At 44.1% G+C, this 17746-nt stretch overlaps 1 protein-coding gene and 1 long non-coding RNA gene across 2 annotated transcripts in view; one reads left to right on the top strand and one right to left on the bottom strand.

Moving 5' to 3' along the window:
• Window positions 1-17746, top strand: part of CORO1C (coronin 1C) — a 120665-nt gene that overhangs the window by 18861 nt on the left and 84058 nt on the right. The gene's annotated exons all lie outside the window — the stretch shown is intronic.
• Window positions 1845-17582, bottom strand: LOC129049218 (uncharacterized). The gene is made up of 3 exons (XR_008512134.1): window positions 17162-17582; window positions 16044-16136; window positions 1845-2056 (listed from the first exon to the last, which is right to left on the bottom strand). It is a non-coding gene; the product is annotated as an uncharacterized LOC129049218 (long non-coding RNA).

Here is a 17746-nt window from a genome sequence, read left to right as displayed (position 1 = left end):
TTGAGCTGGGACGTCAGTCTTCTGCCCTCGGAGCTCCAGAGTCTCAGGCCTTCAGACCTGGACTGGAATCTCCACCATCGGGCCTCTGGTTCTCAGGCCTCTAAACTACACCACTGGCCTCTCTGAGTCTCCAGTTTGCAGATGGCAGATTGTGGCACTTCTCGGCCTCCATATTTGCATAAGCCCAAAGTTTGTGGTGTTTTTTTTTTTTTTTTGAGACAAGGTCTTGATCTGTCACCCAGGCTGGAGTATGGTGGCACGATCACGACTCATTGCAGCCTCAACCTCCCAGGCTCAAGCAATCCTCCCACCTCAGCCTCCCAAGTAGCTGGGGCTACAGCTGCGCACCATCATGCCTAGCTAATATTTGTATTTTTTTGTAGAGATGAGGTCTCACTACGTTGCCAGGGCTGGTCTGGAACTCCTAGGTTCAGGCCATCCTTCTGCCCTGGTCTCCCAAAGTGCTGGGATTGCAGGCATGAGCCACCATGCCTGGCTGATTAAAGATTTTAGTGTATGAATTTGCGTGGGACACAAACTTTCGGACCATAGTGTACATTTTCACAGTATGTTTACTGCCACATATTTAATGTTTGTGTGCTTTTTTGGTATGACTTTTCTGTTTAAAATGATCCCCAAGTGTAGTGCTGAAGTACTGTCTATCTAGTATCCCTAAGCACAAGAAGGTTGTGATGTGCCTTATGGGGAAAATACATGTGTTAGATACACTTCATTCAAACATGAGGTATTATGGTATTGGCTGTGAGTCTGATGTGAATGAATCCTCTATATATATATATATTTTTTTTTTTTTTTTTTTTTGAGATGGAGTTTCGCTCTCGTTGTCCAGGCTGGAGGGCAATCGCATGATCTCAGCTCACCGCAACCTCCGCCTCCTAGGTTCAAGCAATTCTCCTGTCTCAGCCTCCCAAGTAGCTGGGATTACAGGCATGCATCACCACGCCCGGCTAATTTTGTATTTTTAGTAGAGATGGGGTTTCTCCATGTTGATCAGGCTGGTCTCGAACTCCCAACCTCAGGTGATGCACCTGTCTCAGCCTCCCAAAGTGCTGGGATTACAGGCATGAGCCATCGCTCCCGGCCCAACAATATATATTAATCAAGAATACTTTATATGGTGTCTTTGGCCAGGTGTGATGGCTCATGCCTGTAATCCTAGGAGTTTGGGAGGTCGAGGTGAGAGGATCACTTGAGCCCAGCAGTTTAAGACCAGCCTGGGCAATGTGGCAAAATCCCGTCTCTACCCAAAACAGAAGAACTAGCTGGGCATGGTGGTACATGCCTATAGTCCAAGCTACTCAGGAGGTTGAGGTGGGAGGATCACCTGAACTGGGAGAGATTGAGGCTGCAGTGATCCATGATTGCTCCACTGCACTCCAGCCTGGATGGCAGAGTGAGACCCTGTCAAAAAAAATAATAATAATAATAATAAGCGGGGCGGTGTCTTTAAACAGAAACACACATAAAAAAAGGTTATATATTGACTGGTTGACTAAAATGTTGTGACCAAAAGCTTGCAGGCACCTAACCATGTATTTCCCCTAGGAGCAATGGTTTAGTATTTTCTAATTCCGTGTTCTTGGTGACTTTGTAGAATAAGTACCATGAATAATGAGAATTGACTCTGTCTGTGTATGTGATCATGAGAATTACTTTAGGATACATTTCTGGAGTGAAATTATTGGGTCTAAGTGGAACACCTTTTCTGATGTCTTTTGGGTTTGTGTCAGGTAGCTCTCACTGTGTAACAAACCTCCCCCAAATTCAGTGACTTGAAATAATAAGTATTTATTATTTACTCACAAGTTTAAAGCAGGCTGGGAGGTTTGGTTGATCTGGATTGGGCTCAGTGGGTCTCCGCAGGGCTTGCTCATGTTTGTGGTTGATGGGGGTTGGCTGGTCTAGGATAACCTCACTCATGTGTTGGAGTTGATGCTTCTCTTCTTCCAGTAAGGTTGCCTGGGCTTGTTCACATGGCAGCATCAGGGTTCCAGGAGAGCTAGTGGAAATGTCCAAGATCTCTTGAGGCCTAAGCCTAGAAATGCCAGGAAAGTTATTTCTGTTGCATCCTATTGGCCAAAGCAATTTAGACCAGTCCAGATTCAAGCACTGGGAAACAGATTTTGTCTCTTGATGAAAAGAGCTGCAAAGATATATTCCAAAGGGCTCAAGTGATCCTCCCACCTCAGCCTCCCAAAGTCCTGGGATTACAGGCATGAGCCACTGTACCCAGCCCAGATGCTGTAGTTTTCTTTTTTTTCTTTTCTTTTTCTTTTTCTTTTTTTTTTTTTTTTTGAGACGAAGTTTCGCTCTTGTCACCCAGGCTGGAGTGCAATGGCGTGATCTTGGCTCACTGCAACCTCTGCCTCCCGGGTTTAAGCAATTCTTTTGCCTCAGCCTCCTGAGTAGCTGTCAGGCACTATATTTTTAAGGAAACTTTTATTTTAGGATAGACTTTGATTTACAGAAAAGTTGCAAAATAGTACAGTTTCCATATAACCCCACACCCAGTTACCTCTGTATTAACATCTTATGTTTCTATTTTACGTATTTTTTTCATAGAGATGGGGTCTCATTATGTTGCCCAGGCTGGTCTCAAACTCCTGGGCTCAACTGATCCTCCCAAAGTGCTAGGATTACAGGCGTGAGCCACCACGCCTGGCCGATTTTTTTTTGTTGTTTTTTTGAGATGGAGTTTTGATCTGTCTCCAGGCTGGAGTGCAGTGGTGCAATCTTGGCTCACTGCAACCTCCACCTCCCAGGTTCAAGCGATTATCCTACCTCGGCCTCCCGAGTAGTCAGGATTTCAGGTACACGCCACCATGCCCAGCTAATTTTTTTTTTTTTTTTTTTTTTTTTTTTTGTATTTTTAGTAGAGACGGAGTTTCACCATGTTGGCCAGGATGGTCTTGATCTCTTGACCTCGTGATCCACCTGCCTAGGCCTCCCAAAGTGCTGGGATTACAGGTGTGAGCCACTGCACCCGGCCGCCTGGCCGATTTTTTTATATTTAATCAGAGTAGGAGCTGTGCAGATCCCTGAGCCAGAGGTTTTCTCTGGTGAATCAAATCTTCTTAAACTTTTAATGGTTCCTCTTATTCTTAGACATGGAGAAGGTGGCACACTCTATCAAGAAGCAGACTCAGTGCGGTGGGGCCAGCAGTGTGGCCATGAGCAAGAGGCTTTACCTCTCTGAGCCTCAGTTTCTTCTTCTGTAAAATGGGGATTTAAAAAGCCATTTCATTGAGTTAATGCCTGGGAAGTTGGTCTCACTGGCCTGGTGGGCGGTAAATGCTTAATAAGTACCAGCTCGACTGTAGTATTTATCTGTATTAAGGATCAGTGGCAGGTGCTCTCACAGACATAATCTCAAATGAGCATCATTTCTCTCCACTGAAGAGATGAGGAAACAGAGGCCCAAAGAGGTGGCATAACTTGACCAAGATCACAAAGCCAGGAAATGGCAGGACTGGTCATCACACCAGGGCTTCTGGCATTAGCTCAATGCTACCATGCATGGACTCAGCCCCCAGCATATGGTGGGCCCTGAGCCGAGTGTGCAACCTGCATTTCCTCATGGATGCTCCCACAATGCCATGAGGTGGCATCAGAGAAGGCGGAGTGGGGAGTAGGGACTTCCATTCCCACCAGGTGGTCATGAGGCCTCTCCCTGTGGTTCCAGTGGCCATCACATGAGGAGTGTGCATTTCTACTCCCATCTGACAGGAACGATGTGCTCCTCCCTCTCCCCTATCAGGTGCTGTCAGGGGAGGCAGCAAGGAGCATTGGGACTGTCACCACTGCCTGGGAACACCTTCCCATGGTGTCAAAGGAAGACACATGGGGAACACTAGTGAGGCACTTCTACCTCTCCCAGCCAGGAAGGTATCAGCAGAGCACTTGGGAACCACAAGTCCCACTTCCACCCAGAAATAAGAGAAGTCTCCTACCCTGCCCATCAGCTTTCATCAGAGGCTGACTGGAGAACTTCCACCCCTCCTGGCATTAATGAGGAGGAACTCCCGCCCCCACTCTGCTGTAGTGGTGTCAAGTAGCACCATATAAAATGGATGGAAGATGTATGGGAGGCCAAGATGGGAAGATTGCTTGAGGCCAGGAGTTCGAGACCGGCCTGGAAAAACATAGAAAGACCCTGTCCCTATAAAAAAATTTTTTTAGGCCAGGCGCAGTGGCTCACACCTGTAATGCCAGCACTTTGGGAGGCCGAGGAAGGTGGATCACCTGAGGTCAGTAGTTCGAGACCAGCCTGGCCAACATGGGGAAACCCCATCTCTACTAAAAATACAAAAATAAGCTGGGCATGGTGATGCGTGCCTGTAATCCCAGCTACTCGGGAGGCTGAGGCAGGAGAATCACTGGAACCCGGGAGGTGGAGGTTGCAGTGAGCTGAGATCGCACCACTGCACTCCAGCTTGGGTGACACAGCAAGACTCCATCTCAAAAAAAAAAAAAGTTTTTTTAAAAGCCAGGTATATTGGTACCTGTAGACCTAGCTACTCAGGAGGCTTGTAGGAGGATCCCTTGAGCCCAGGAGTTCAAGATTACAGTGAGCTATGATCATGCCACTGCACTCCAGCCTGAGTGACAGAGCAAGACTGCATCTCAAAAAAAAAAAAAAAAAAGTTTAAATGAGATCCAGAGTTTCATAACATAATACCTAAAATGTCCAGGTTTTGATTGAAAATAACTCACACAAACAACCAGGAAGATCTGAAACTGAATGAAACAAGACAATCAATATGTGCCAATGCAAAGACAATAGAGATGTTAGAATTAGCTGACAATGTTTTTAAAGCAATCATCATAGAAATGCTTCAGCAACCAATTGCAAACGTGACTGAAACAAATGTAAGAAAATAGAAAGTCATCAGAATCAGATCTGATGTTTATTCTCTCTCTCTCTCTCTCTCTATCAATCATCTATCTATCTTCATAGTCTGCTGGTGTTGTCATTTTACCAGTTCAAGTATAGAGAGTCTTATCTCCCTTATATTTTCTTATACTCTTCTGTTTGTAATATAATTGTCTTAAATATTTCCTCTGCATATTTAGAACCAGATTAGTGTTATAATTTTTACTCTAACCATTGGTCATAATTTAGAAAACTCAGGAAGAGAAGGAAAGTCTGTATTTACTTACACCTCAGATGACCACGTTCTTTCTTCCCTCCTAATGTTCCAAGGTTCCTTCTTCTATCATTTCCTTTCTGTTTAGAGAACTTCCTCTTTCCATTCTTTTTTTTTTTTTCTTTTTTTTTTTTTGGCAGAGTCTTGCTCTGTCGTCCAGGCTGGAGTGCAGTGGTGCAATCTTGGCTCACCGCAACCTCTGCCTCTCAGGTTCAAGTGATTCTCCTGCCTCAGCCTCCCAAGTAGCTGAGATTACAGGCACATACCACCACGCCCGGCTAATTTTTATGTTTTTAGTAGAGACGGGGTTTCACCATATTGGCCAAGCTGGTCTCCAACTCCTGACTTTGTGATCCACCTGCCTTGGCCTCCCAAAGTGCTAGGATTACAGGCATGAGCCACTGCCCCCAGCCTCTCTTTCCATTCTTTTAGGGAAGGTCTACTGGTGACAAATTCTCTTACTTTTCCTTCATCTGAGAATGGCTTGATTTCCTCTTCACTAGTGAAGAATATTTTCACTAGATATTGTTTTCTGGGTTGATAGTTCTTTCTTTTAGCACTTAAAAAATGTTGTCCTGGCTGGGCATAGTGGCTCATGCCTATTATCCCAGCACTTTGGAAGGTGGAGGTTGGAAGATTGCTGGAGTCCAGGAGTTTGAGACCAGCCTAGGTAACACAGCAAGACCCCGTCTCTACAAAAAATTTAAAAATTAGCTGGGTGTGATTGTGCATGCTTGTAGTCCCAGCTACTTGGGAGGCTAAGGAAGAAGGATTGCTTGAACTCAGGAAGTCAAGGTTGCAGTGAGCTATGATCATGTCACTGCATTCCAGCTTGGGAGACAGAGCAGACCCTATCTTAAAAAAAAAAAAAAAAAAAGCAGTGCCACTTTCTTCTGAGATCCTTGGTTTCTGATAAGAAACCTACTGTCGTTCAAATTGATTTTCTACGATAGGTAGGGTATTGTTGCTCTCTCACTACTTTCAAGATTTTTTCTTTGTCTTTAGTTTTCAGAAGTTTGACTATGATGTGTGTTGGCGTGAGCTTCTATGGGTTTATCCTGTTTGAGTTTTGTTTAGCTTCTGTAGATTTTTGGAATCTTTATTCCAAATTTGGGAAGTGTTTGGCCATTATTTCTTCAAGTACTTTTTCAGCCCCACCCTCTTTCTCCTGTCCTTCTGAAATTCTGATGTCATGAATGCTAAGTCTTTTGTTATAGTCCCAAGGTCCCTGAGGTTCTGTGTAGTTTTTTGAAAGATAGCAGAATAATCTCCAAATGCTTGGAAACTAAACAACACTCTTATAAATAACCCATGTCTCAAAGAGAAATTTTCAAAGGAAATTAAAAAACATTAAACTGAATGAAAGTGATAATACAACATATCAAAATTTGTGTCATACAGCTAAACAAGGGCTGAGAAAGGACTTCATAGAACTACATGAAGTCTATTTTATCTTTTTTTTGGAGACCGAAGTCTATTTTCTTTCTATTGTTTTCAGATTGGGTAATTCCTATAGTTCTGTCTTCAAGTTCATTGATTTTTTTCCTCTGCCCCCTCTATTCTGTTGTTGAGTCCACCCACTGGATTCTTTTAGTTTGTTATTATATTTTTCAGTTCTAAAATTTCCATTTGGTTCTTTCTTATATCTTCTATTTTTTGTGGATATCTACCTGTATATCTCTATCTATCCATCCATCTATGATGTGGTACCTAGAAGAACTACTAAAAGTGCAATGCAAAATGATACACTCAAAAACACTATAGATAAATCAAAAGAAACTCTAAAAATCCCACAGGAAGGCAGTAAAAAGGAAACAGAAATGAGAAATAGAGAGAACAAGCACAAGCACAAAATAAAACAGCAGACTTAAGCTCTAATATATCAATAATTACCTTAAATGTAAAGGGTCTAAACACACTAATTAAAGACAGAACTTATGGCTGGGTGTGGTGGCTCATGCCTGTAATCCCGGCACTTTGGGAGGCTGAGGTGGGCGGATCACCTGAGGTCAGGAGTTTGAGACCAGCCTGGCCAACATGGCAAAAAAAATTAGCCGGTTGTGGTGGCATGTGCCTGTGGTGGCGTGTGGAGGCTGAGGCTGAGGCAGGAGAATTGCTTCAACCCAGGAGGCAGAGGTTGCAGTGAGCAGAGATCATGCCACTGCACTCAGCCTGGGCAACAGAGTGAGACTGTCAAAAAAAAAAAAAAAAAAAAAAAAGACAGAACTTGGCAGAGTAGACTGAAAAAGCATGAACCAACTACATGTTGTCCACAGGAAACTCACTTCAAATATAGAAGTGGGTTGAAAGTAAAAGGATGGTGGCTGGGTGCAGTGGCTTACGCCTGTAATCCCAGCACTTTGGGAGGCCAAGATGGGCAGATCACAAGGTCAAGAGATCGAGACCATCCTGGCCAACAAGGTGAAACCCTGCCTCTACTAAAAATACAAAAATTAGCTGGGCCTGGTGGCATGTGCCTGTTGTCCCAGCTACTCCAGAGGCTGAGGTAGAAGAATCGCTTGAACCCAGGAGGTGGAGGCTGCAGTAAGCTGAGATCGCGCCACTGTACTCCAGTCTGGCGACAGAGCAGGACTCCTCAAAAAAAAAAAAAAAAAAAAAAAAAAAAAAAAAAAAAAAAAGTAAAAGGATGGGAAAAAATATCAGGCAAACATTAATCAAAAGATTGCAGGAATGGCTATGTTAGTATTAGATAAAGTATACTTCAGAGCAAAGAAAACTGAGAGACAGAGAAGGACATTGTATAATGACAAAAGGGCAATCCACCAAGTAGTCCTAACAATCCTAAACATGTATGCACCAAACAACAGAGCTGCAGAATATGTGAGGCAAAAACTAATAGAATTAAAAAGAGAAATAGATCCGTCATTATAGTTTAAGATTTCTTTCTTCTTCTTCTTTTTTTTTTTTTTAAGACATTGCCTTGCTTTGTCACCCAGGCTGGATCTCAGCTCACTGCAACCTCCACCTCCTGGATTCAAGCAATTCTCCTGCCTCAGCCTCCCGAGTAGCTGAGATTACAGGTGCCCACCACCACACCTGGCTAATTTTTGTATTTTTTCAGTAGAGACGGGGTTTCATCATGTTGGCCAGGCTGGTCTTGAACTTCTGACCTCAAGTGATCCACCCACTTCGGCCTCCAAAAGTGCTCGTATTACAGGCATGCGCCATTGCGCCTGGCCCTATAGTTTAAGATTTCAATACCCTTCTCTCAATAACTTATAGAACAACTTGACAGAAAATCAGCAAGAATATAGACGAGCTCAACATCATCAACCAATGGGATCTGATCAACATATATAGGACGTTCCCCTAAACAGCAGCAGAATACACAGTCTTTTCAGGTGCCCATAGAACATATACCATGATAGACCATATCCTAGACCATAAACAAATGTCAACAAATTTAAAAGAATTAAAATCATACACAGTGTATTCTTCAACCACAAAGGAATCAAATTAGAAACCAAGAACAGAAAGATAACAGAATAGTCTCCAAACACTTGCAAACTAAACAACACACTTATAAATAACCCATGTCTCAAAGAGAAAGTTTCAAAGGAAATTAAAAAATACATTAAACTGAATGAAAGTGACAATATAACATATCAAAATTTGTGGCACACAGGTAAACAAGGGCTGAGAGGGGACTTCACAGCACTACATACATATGTTTAAAAAGTCCTACATCAGGCCAGGCACGGTGGCTCACACCTGTAATCCCAGGACTTTGGGAGGCTGAGGAGGGTGGATCGCCTGAGGTTGGGAGTTCAAGACCAGCCTGACCAACATGGTGAAACCCTGTCTCTACTAAAAATATGAAAACTAGCTAGGCATGGTGGTGCAAGCCTGTAATCCCAGCTACTTGGGAGGTTGAGGCAGGAGAATCATTTGAACCTGGGAGGCAGAGGTTGCAGTAAGCTAAGATCATGCCACTCCACTCCAGCCTGGGTGACAGAGCAAGACTCCATTCAAAAAAAAAGAAAGAAAGAAAATAAAAGTCCCACATCAATCATCTAAGCTTCCACTTAAAGAACATAGCCAAGGGGAGCAAAATAAACCCAAAGCAAACAGAAGGAAGGAAATAATAAAGAGCACAAATCAATGAAACGGAAAGCAAGAAAACAATAGAGAAAAATCAATGAAATAAAAACTAGTTCTTGAAAAGTTTCAGTAAAATTGACAATTTTTTGCTAAGACTAACCAAGAAAGAAAAAGAGGACACAAATTGGCTGGGCATGGTGGCTCACGCCTGTAATCCCAGCACTTTGGGAGGCCGAGGCGGGTGGATCATGAGGTCAGGAGTTCAAGACAAGCCTGGCCAAGATGGTGAAGCCCCTGTCTCTACTAAAAATACAAAAATTAGCTGGGCATGGTGGCGGGTGCCTGTAATCCCAGCTTCTCGGGAGGCTGAGGCAGAGAATTACTTGAACTGGGAGGCAGAAGTTTCAGTGAGCCGAGATTGCGCCATTGCACTCCAGCCTGGGTGAAAGAGCGAGACTCCGGCTCAAAAAAAAAGAAAAGAAAAAGAAGACACAAATTTTCAGTATCAGGAATGAAAGAGGGGCTATCACTGCAGACATCAAACTTGATAAGTGAAATCGACCAATTCCTTTAAAAACAAAAACTACCATAACTGACCCACTACGGAATAGACAGTTTGAATAGCCCTGTAACTATTAAGGAAATTGAATTTGTAGTGTAACAGATCCCCAAAGAGGAATCTCTAGGTTGAAATGGTTTCCCTGGAGAAGTTTACCAAACATTTAAAGAATTAACAGTTACCTACAAAATCTCTTCCAGAAAATAGAAGAGAAGGAAACATATTCCAACTCATTTTACTAAGCGAGTGTTAACTCTGTTGTTAAAACCAGAGTTTTACAAAAAGGTGGAACTACTGGGCTGGGCGCGGTGGCTCATGCCTGTAATCCCAGCACTTTGGGAGGCCGAGGTGGGCAGATCACAAGGTCAGGAATTTGAGACCAGCCTGGCCAATATGGTGAAACCCTGTCTCTACTAAAAATACAGAAAAATTAGCTGAGTGTGGTGGCACATGCCTATAATCCCAGCTACTCAGGAGGCTGAGGCAGGAGAATTGCTTGAACCCAGGAGGTGGAGGTTGCAGTGAGCTGAGATGACGCCACTGCACTTCAGCCTGGGTGACAGAGCAAGACACAAGGTGGAACTACAGATTAATATCTCACATGAGTATAGAAACAAAAATGCAGTTGAGCATGGTGGCTCATGCCTGTAATTCTGGTACTTTGGGATACTGAAGTGGAAGGATCGCTTGAGCCCAGGAGTTCAAGACCAGCCTGGGCAACACGACGAAAACCCATTTCTACAAAAGATACAAAAATTAACCGGGTGTGGTGGCATGCCTGTAGTTAGTTACAGCTGCCCAGGGGGCTGAGGTGGGCAGATCACCTGAGCCTGGGAGGTCTAGGCTGCAGTGAGCCGAAATTGTGCCACTGCATTCCAGCACAGGCAACAGAGTGAGACCCTGTTTGAAAAGAAAAGAAAAAAAAGAAACAAAAATGCTTAACAATAAATTAGCAAACAGAATTCAGCAATCTGTATAAAGAATTGTCTACCTTTACCAAGTGGGATTTATTCCAGGGATGCAAGTCTTGCTTGGTATTCAGAAATCAGTGTAATGCACCATGTTAACAGGCTGAAGAAGAAAAATCATATATCATTCAGTGTAGTACAGGTATTCATGATTTAAACATCTCTTAAAAATAGGAATGAAGGGGATATTCCTTGATTTTTTTTTTAAAGAAGAATCAAGTGCAGTAGTGAGAAGTGGGGGGAGAGGGGAAGAGTAGTACATGGAGTTTGATCTGTAACTGACTGTAAAAAATCCATTGAGATAACTCACTACTTTCAGACCAGCCAAATTCCTCAATTTGATAAAGAGCATCTCCAAAAAAAAAAAACTGCAGCTAACATACTTAATGGTGAAAGACTGAATGCTTCCTGCCAAAGGTCAAGAACAAGGCAAAGATGTTTGCTTTCACTCTTTATTCAACATAGTGCTGGAGGTGCTAGCCAGTGCAATAAGGCAAGAAATGGGCGTAAGTGACACGCAGATTGGAAAGAAAAAAATTAAAATCATCTCTATTTTCTGGTGACACGATTGTTTCTGCAGGAAATCCCAAGGAATCTATAAAACAGTTTGTAGAACTAAAAGGTGAGTTCAACAAGGCCCCAGGATATAAGGTAAACATAGAAAAACTAATTGTATTCCAATATACTAGCCATGAACTCATGGACATTGTAATAAAAAATATAGTGCTATTGGTGGGGTGCAGTGGCTCATGCCTGTAATCCCAGCACTTTGGAAGGCCAAGGCGGGAGGATTGCTTAGCCCAGAGTTTGAGATCAGCCTTGGCAACATAGTGAGACCCCCGTCTCTACAAAATATAATTTAAAAATTAACTGATGTGGTGGTGTGTGCCTGTAGTCCCAGCTACTTGGGAAGCTGAGGCAGAAGGATCACTTGAGCCCAGGAGTTCAAGGCTGCAGTGAGCTATGATCATGCCACTGTACTTTAGCATGGGTGATAGAGTGAGACCTTGTCAAAAAAAAAAAAAAAAAGAAAAGAAAATTAGCAAGACACAAAGAGACATATAAATAGCAAATAAGAGCCAGGTGTGGTGGCTCACGCCTGTAATCCCAGCACTTTGGGAGGCCAAGGCAGGTGTATTGCTTGAAGTCAGAAGTTCAAGACCAGCCTAGCCAACACGGTGAAACCCCATCTCTACTAAAAATACAAAAATTAGCTGGGCATGGTGGCAGGTGCTTGTAATCTCACCTACTCGGGAGACTGAGGCAGGAGAATCACTTGAACCCAAGAGGCGGAGATTGCAGTGAGCTGAGATTACATCACTGCACTCCAGCCTGGGTGACAGAGCGAGACTCTGTCTCAGAAAAATAAAATAAAATAAAATATTAAAAATAAATAAATAAATAGCAAATAAGAACATGAAAAGATTTTGAACATTATTAGCCAACAGGAAGATGCAAATTAAAACCACAATGAGGTATTACTCTATACCTATCAGAATGGCTAAAGTAAAATATAGTGACAACACCAAATGCTGACAAAGATGCAAAGAAACTGGCACTCATAGATTGCTGGTAGGTGGGGATGTAAAATGGGTCAACCATTCTGGGAAACAGTTTGACAGTTTCTTAAAATACTGAACATACGACTACCATATAACACAGCAATTGGACTCCTGGGAATTTTTCACAGAGAAATGAAGACATACGTTCACACAAAAAGCTGTACATGAATGTTTATAACGTTTATACCAGCTTTATTCATAATAGCTCCAACCTGTGTCCTTCAATGGGTGAATAGGTCAAACAATATGTCCTTCAATGGGTGAATATTTAAACCGTGGTGCATCTGTACCATGGAACACTACTCAGCAATAATAAGGAACAAACTACTCACACATGCAACAACCTGGATGCATCTCCAGAGATTTATGCAGAGTGAAAAGAGTCAATTCTAAAAGGTTACATACTATATGATTCCATTTACGTGACATTCTTGAAATGAAAAAATTATAGAAAAGTAGAACAGATGAGTGGTTGCCAGGGCTTAAGGAGGGGATGAATGGAAGGTGGAAGTGGGTGTGGCTATCAAAGGCAACATGAGGTATCCTTGTGGTGATGGAAATATTTTCAATATCTATATTGACATTGACTGTATCCATGTCAATATCCAGGTTATAACGTACTACAGTTTTGCAAGATGTTACCACTGGAGGAAACTGCATAAAGGGTACATGTGATCTCTCTTTTTTTTGTTATTTTTCGCTAAATTTTTTGTAGAGATGGGGTTTCACTATGTTGCCCAGAGTGGTCTCAAACTTCTGAGCTCAAGTGAGCCACTTGTCTTGGCCTCCGAAGTGCTAGGATTACAGGCATGAGCCACTGCACCTGGCCCACACAGGATCTCTCTCTCTCTCTCTCTTTTTAAGGAGACAAGAGTCTCGCTCTGTCACCCAGGCTGGAATGCAGTGGTGTGATCTTGGCTCACTGCAACCTCCACTTCCTGGGTTCAAATGATTCTTGTGCCTCAACCTCCCAAGTAGCTGGCATTACAGGTGCATGCCACCACTCCCGGTCTCTTTGTATTATTTCTTACACTTGTATGTGAATCTATAATTATCTCAAAATTAAAATTTTAATTTTAAAAAAGGCATTTGTCTGTAGCCAGTCAATCATTCAGTATTTTTCCAGTCTCTATTTTGCAGAAAGAAGTACTCAAAGCAGTGAGAATGAAGATTTATCAATGTAGAGTGAATTTTAGTGCTCTTCAAATTTTGTTGTCTTCTATTGCTCAATTAGGGGTCTTGTCTACTGAGATTACTCTAGGGACTTCCAGTCTCATTTATGTAATAATATTACTATTTGTTAATGCTTCCACAGGGTAATTCACTGAGCTTCTAGGTTGCCCTAGCAACCTAAAACAAATGTCCCCATTTGGTACTCAGAAAAAATAGAAAAATGATTTGCTAAGGAGCCTCTGGATGCTGGGCCCACAGTTCTTTCCTCTTCATACATAAGCTGGCATCTATATCATGTGGGGTCTGGAATCATTTTTATTTTTCCTGATCATTAAATTCCTCTCCATCTAGCACCTGTCTTAGGCCACTTTAGAAATCACCAGCTTTTGAGAGCAGGAAAAAACTCTTAAATCCAGCATCTCACCTGGACCTGGATCCCTCCCTTTAGGGCCAGCTTGGACAGAGCCAAGGTTTCTTTCAGGCCCACAAAGCAATTGCTGTAGGTTCAAGAACAATGAGATGATGGGGCTTTCTCCCAGCAGAGTTATGCAGTTTTCCTGTTTCTGGAAGTAAGCAGCTCTCAGCTGACCACATTTGGGGTAGGTATGGAGTGAGAGCGACGTGGCGTTGCTTCTGGCACCGGGTGCACCACATTTGGGGTAGGTATGGAGTGAGAGCGACGTGGCGTTGCTTCTGGCACCGGGTGCTTCCTGTGCAAGAATCACCTCCTCAAATGCAGGGCTCAAACTAGGAACTGAAAGAGGCAGTCAGAAGATGAAGGCCTTGGGATCTTTCGTAGCATATTCCATGGCTGTTTTCTGGCGGTATCAGCTGGCGGGGGGAGTTCTTCTAATTTCATCATTATCATTTCATCACTTCTAATTTCATCATTTATCTATGATCTCATGGAACCCCAAGATTTTTTTATTTTTATTTATTTCTATTTTTTTTTCAGAGTCTCACTCTCACCCAGGCTGGAGTGCAGTGGCGGCTATCTAGGCTCACTGCAACCTCCACCTCCAAACTCGAGTTCAAGCAATTCTTCTGCCTCAGCCTCCCAAGTAGCTGGGATTACAGACGCGTGCCACCATGCCTGGCTAATTTTTGTATTTTTAGTAGAGACGGGGTTTCATCATGTTGGCCAGGCTGGTCTCGAACTCCTGACCTCAAGCAATCCGCCTGCCTCAGCCTCCCAAGTGCTGGGATTACAGGTGTGAGCCACCACTCCTGGCCGGAATATCAACATGTTTTAAAACACCAATTTTGTGCTGGGCACTGTGTTGGGTGCTTTGCCATGTCCTAATTCATTGAATCTAAACTCCTGAATATTCAAAACCACTTCCTGAAGCATTTACATGATTCCCAGTGATATACAGGCAGGAGAATAGGGCTCAGCTCAGAGGGGAAGTGACTTGCTGAACGTCACACAATCAGTAATAGGTGGAGCCTGAATTTAAACCTAAACCGGCCAGAATCCAAAGTCCACGGTTTTTCTGTTCTGTCATGCTGCCACAGAGGCAGTTTAGTGTAATGACTAACTGGCTAAGAGTGCAGGCTCTGCATTTAGATGGATGTGGGTTCTACGTGGTTCAAGCCATGTGACTTGGACAAGGAATTTAACTTCTCTGAGTCTTCAGTTTCTTCACCTTTATAGGTGGGGATTAGGAATCCCTTCTGGGCTGGGTGTGGTGGCTCATGCTTGTAATTTCAACACTTTGGGAGGCCAGGAATTTGAGACTAGCCTGGGCAACAAAACAAGACCCCATCTGTACAAAAAGTAAAAATATTAGTGAGCAAAGTGGTGTGCACCTGCAGTTTTAGCTACTTCGAAGGCTGAGGTGGAAGGATTGCTTGAGCCTGGTAGTTTGAGGCTGCAGTGAGCCAGATGGAGCCACTGCTCTCCAGCCTGGGCAAAAGAGTGAGACCCGTCTCAAAAAGAAGAAAAAAAAAGAATTATTTCTGTGGCCATAGGATTGTTGAGCAATTTCAGAAGATTCTGCATGTAAAGCACTCAGATAGTGCCTAGCATGTGTAAGTGATGGATAAATGTTAGCAATAATCTGTTTCCAAAGAATAAGCTAGCTTACTCGGTGTTTTCCAGTTGGAACTCGGCCGGGCGCGGTGGCTCACGCCTGTAATCCCAGCACTTTGGGAAGCCGAGGCGGGTGGATTACAAGGTCAGGAGATCGAGACCATCCTGGCTAACACGGTGAAACCCCGTCTCTACTAAAAATACAAAAAATAAGCCGGGCGTGGTGGCGGGTGCCTGCAGTCCCAGCTACTCGGGAGACTGAGGCAGGAGAATGGCGTGAACCTGGGAGGCGGAGCTTGCAGTGAGCTGAGATCGCGTCACTGTACTCCAGCCTGGGCCACAGAGCGAGACTCCGTCTCAAAAAAAAGGAACTCAAAGCACTTTACCAATCTTCATTTTCCCCAAAGCACTCAGAATTCACTGCTATCAATGCCCCTGTTTAATTTATTAACTAGTGAATTTAAAAAAAACAACTTTTATTGTTCAAAACTATTGAATTGTGGGCACAGTGGCTTATACCTGTAATCCCAACACTTTGGGAGGCCGAGGTGGGAGGATCTCTTGAGCTCAGGAGTTTGAGGCCAGTCTGGGCAACATAGCAGGACTTCATCTCTACAAAAAAATGTTAAAAATTTAGCTGGGCATGGTGGCGCGTGCCTGTAGTCTCAGCTATGTGGGAGGCTGAGGTGGGAGGATTGCTTGAGCCCGGGAGGTCCATGCTGCAGTGAGCCGTGGACTGCCCCACTGCACTCCAGCCTGAGCGACAGAGCAAGACTCTGTCTCAAACAAACAAACAAAAACAAGTGAATTGTTTTTGAGCCTCACCATATGGCAGGCACTGCAATAGGTGTTTCATCACGTTTATCTCATTTAAATAAAGTGAGTGGCAAATCTTACCGCAGGAAGGGTGCTGAATTCCTCCTATTAGGAGTGGCTGCTTGAAGGCAAAATAAAACCCATCCTTCCATTTTGTTGAGTCCCAGCAGTAGCAGCAACAGGTACTGTCGAGCGTTTATCACAAGCCAGGAACCCTTCTAAGTATATTACTATTATCCTGGTGCAAAAGTAATCGCGGTTTTTGCCATTCCTTTTAATGGCAAAAAGTAATGCCATGATCATGGCTGCTAATATGATCTCATGGAACCCTGTGAGGGAGGGGCTGTTATTATCCCCATTTTACAGATAAAGAAACTGACCCTTAGAGAGGATAAGTAATTTGCTGTGATAGCTGTCTTAGTTCAGGTCGAGCTTGATTTAAATAACACACGTTTCTGAAGCTGACGCTTAAAATAAAAAATCCCCCTGTGAATGGCAAAGATGCCTTGCTTTGGGAAGTAAATAGCCCTACCCCACAGTCAGTTCGGTTCCCCAGGCTCTGTTTCCTCAAATCTCGGTATTTCAGAGCTTGGTATTTCAGAAAGGGACTTTGGCTATTAACAGGACAATTTCTTCATGCTAAAGATTAGGGGACTCAGGCCCAGAGAGGTAAGAGAACTGTCCCAGGTCACACAGTCTGACGGCCGCAGAGCTGAGGCTCAAATTCCCGTGCTCCGACTATCAGGCCTGGGCCGCCGAGTTATTAAGGGACTCTGGCCAGGGAAAGGAAGGGAGGAACCCTGAAGTTTCCATTCCCTCACCTGCGAAATGGGGTCAATCACGGGCCCTCTTTGGGGTTACGTGGGTGTGGCCCAGCCCAGAGGCGGCCACTCTGCACTAGGAATGTGACAATGGACGGTTCAGGGAGGGCTGGAACGTCGGCAGTCCTCAGGGGAGGTGGTGGGAGGGTGTGACGGAGCCAGGGCGGAGCCTCGGGAGCCAGAGGCGTGGATTCGCGAATTCGGGGCGGAGGCTTGGGGTTTAAACGTTGAGATGGGGTAGTAGGCGGGGCTTGAGATGCTAGGAATAGGGTTGCGGTCCTTGGGCGGGGCTTTGTGAGGCCGCTGGGCGAGTTCTGAAGCAGTGGGAGGGGAGCCGGGCTTAGGGAACCAGGAGGCTGGTTTAAGGACTTGGATAGGCAGTGCGCGGGGCTCAGAGGAGCTAATGTTCCTGTATTGAGGGGCTCTGGGGGAATCTTTGAGGAGCCAGGGGACGTGGCCTTGCAAAGCCTAGCGGGTCAGTGGGCGGGGCTCTAAGAACCCCCTCCGGGGTCTAAGGAGCAGTGGGCGTGGCTCGTTGGCGCCTGTGGGCGTGGCCCTCTACCACTCAGATGACTGGAGAACGGG

The sequence above is a fragment of the Pongo abelii genome, chromosome 10 (assembly GCF_028885655.2).
Source record: "Pongo abelii isolate AG06213 chromosome 10, NHGRI_mPonAbe1-v2.0_pri, whole genome shotgun sequence".
In the NCBI taxonomy this organism is placed as follows: Eukaryota; Metazoa; Chordata; class Mammalia; order Primates; family Hominidae; genus Pongo; species Pongo abelii.
The sequence above is the reverse complement of the archived record's forward strand: the minus strand, read 5'-3'. Positions and strand labels throughout refer to the sequence as shown.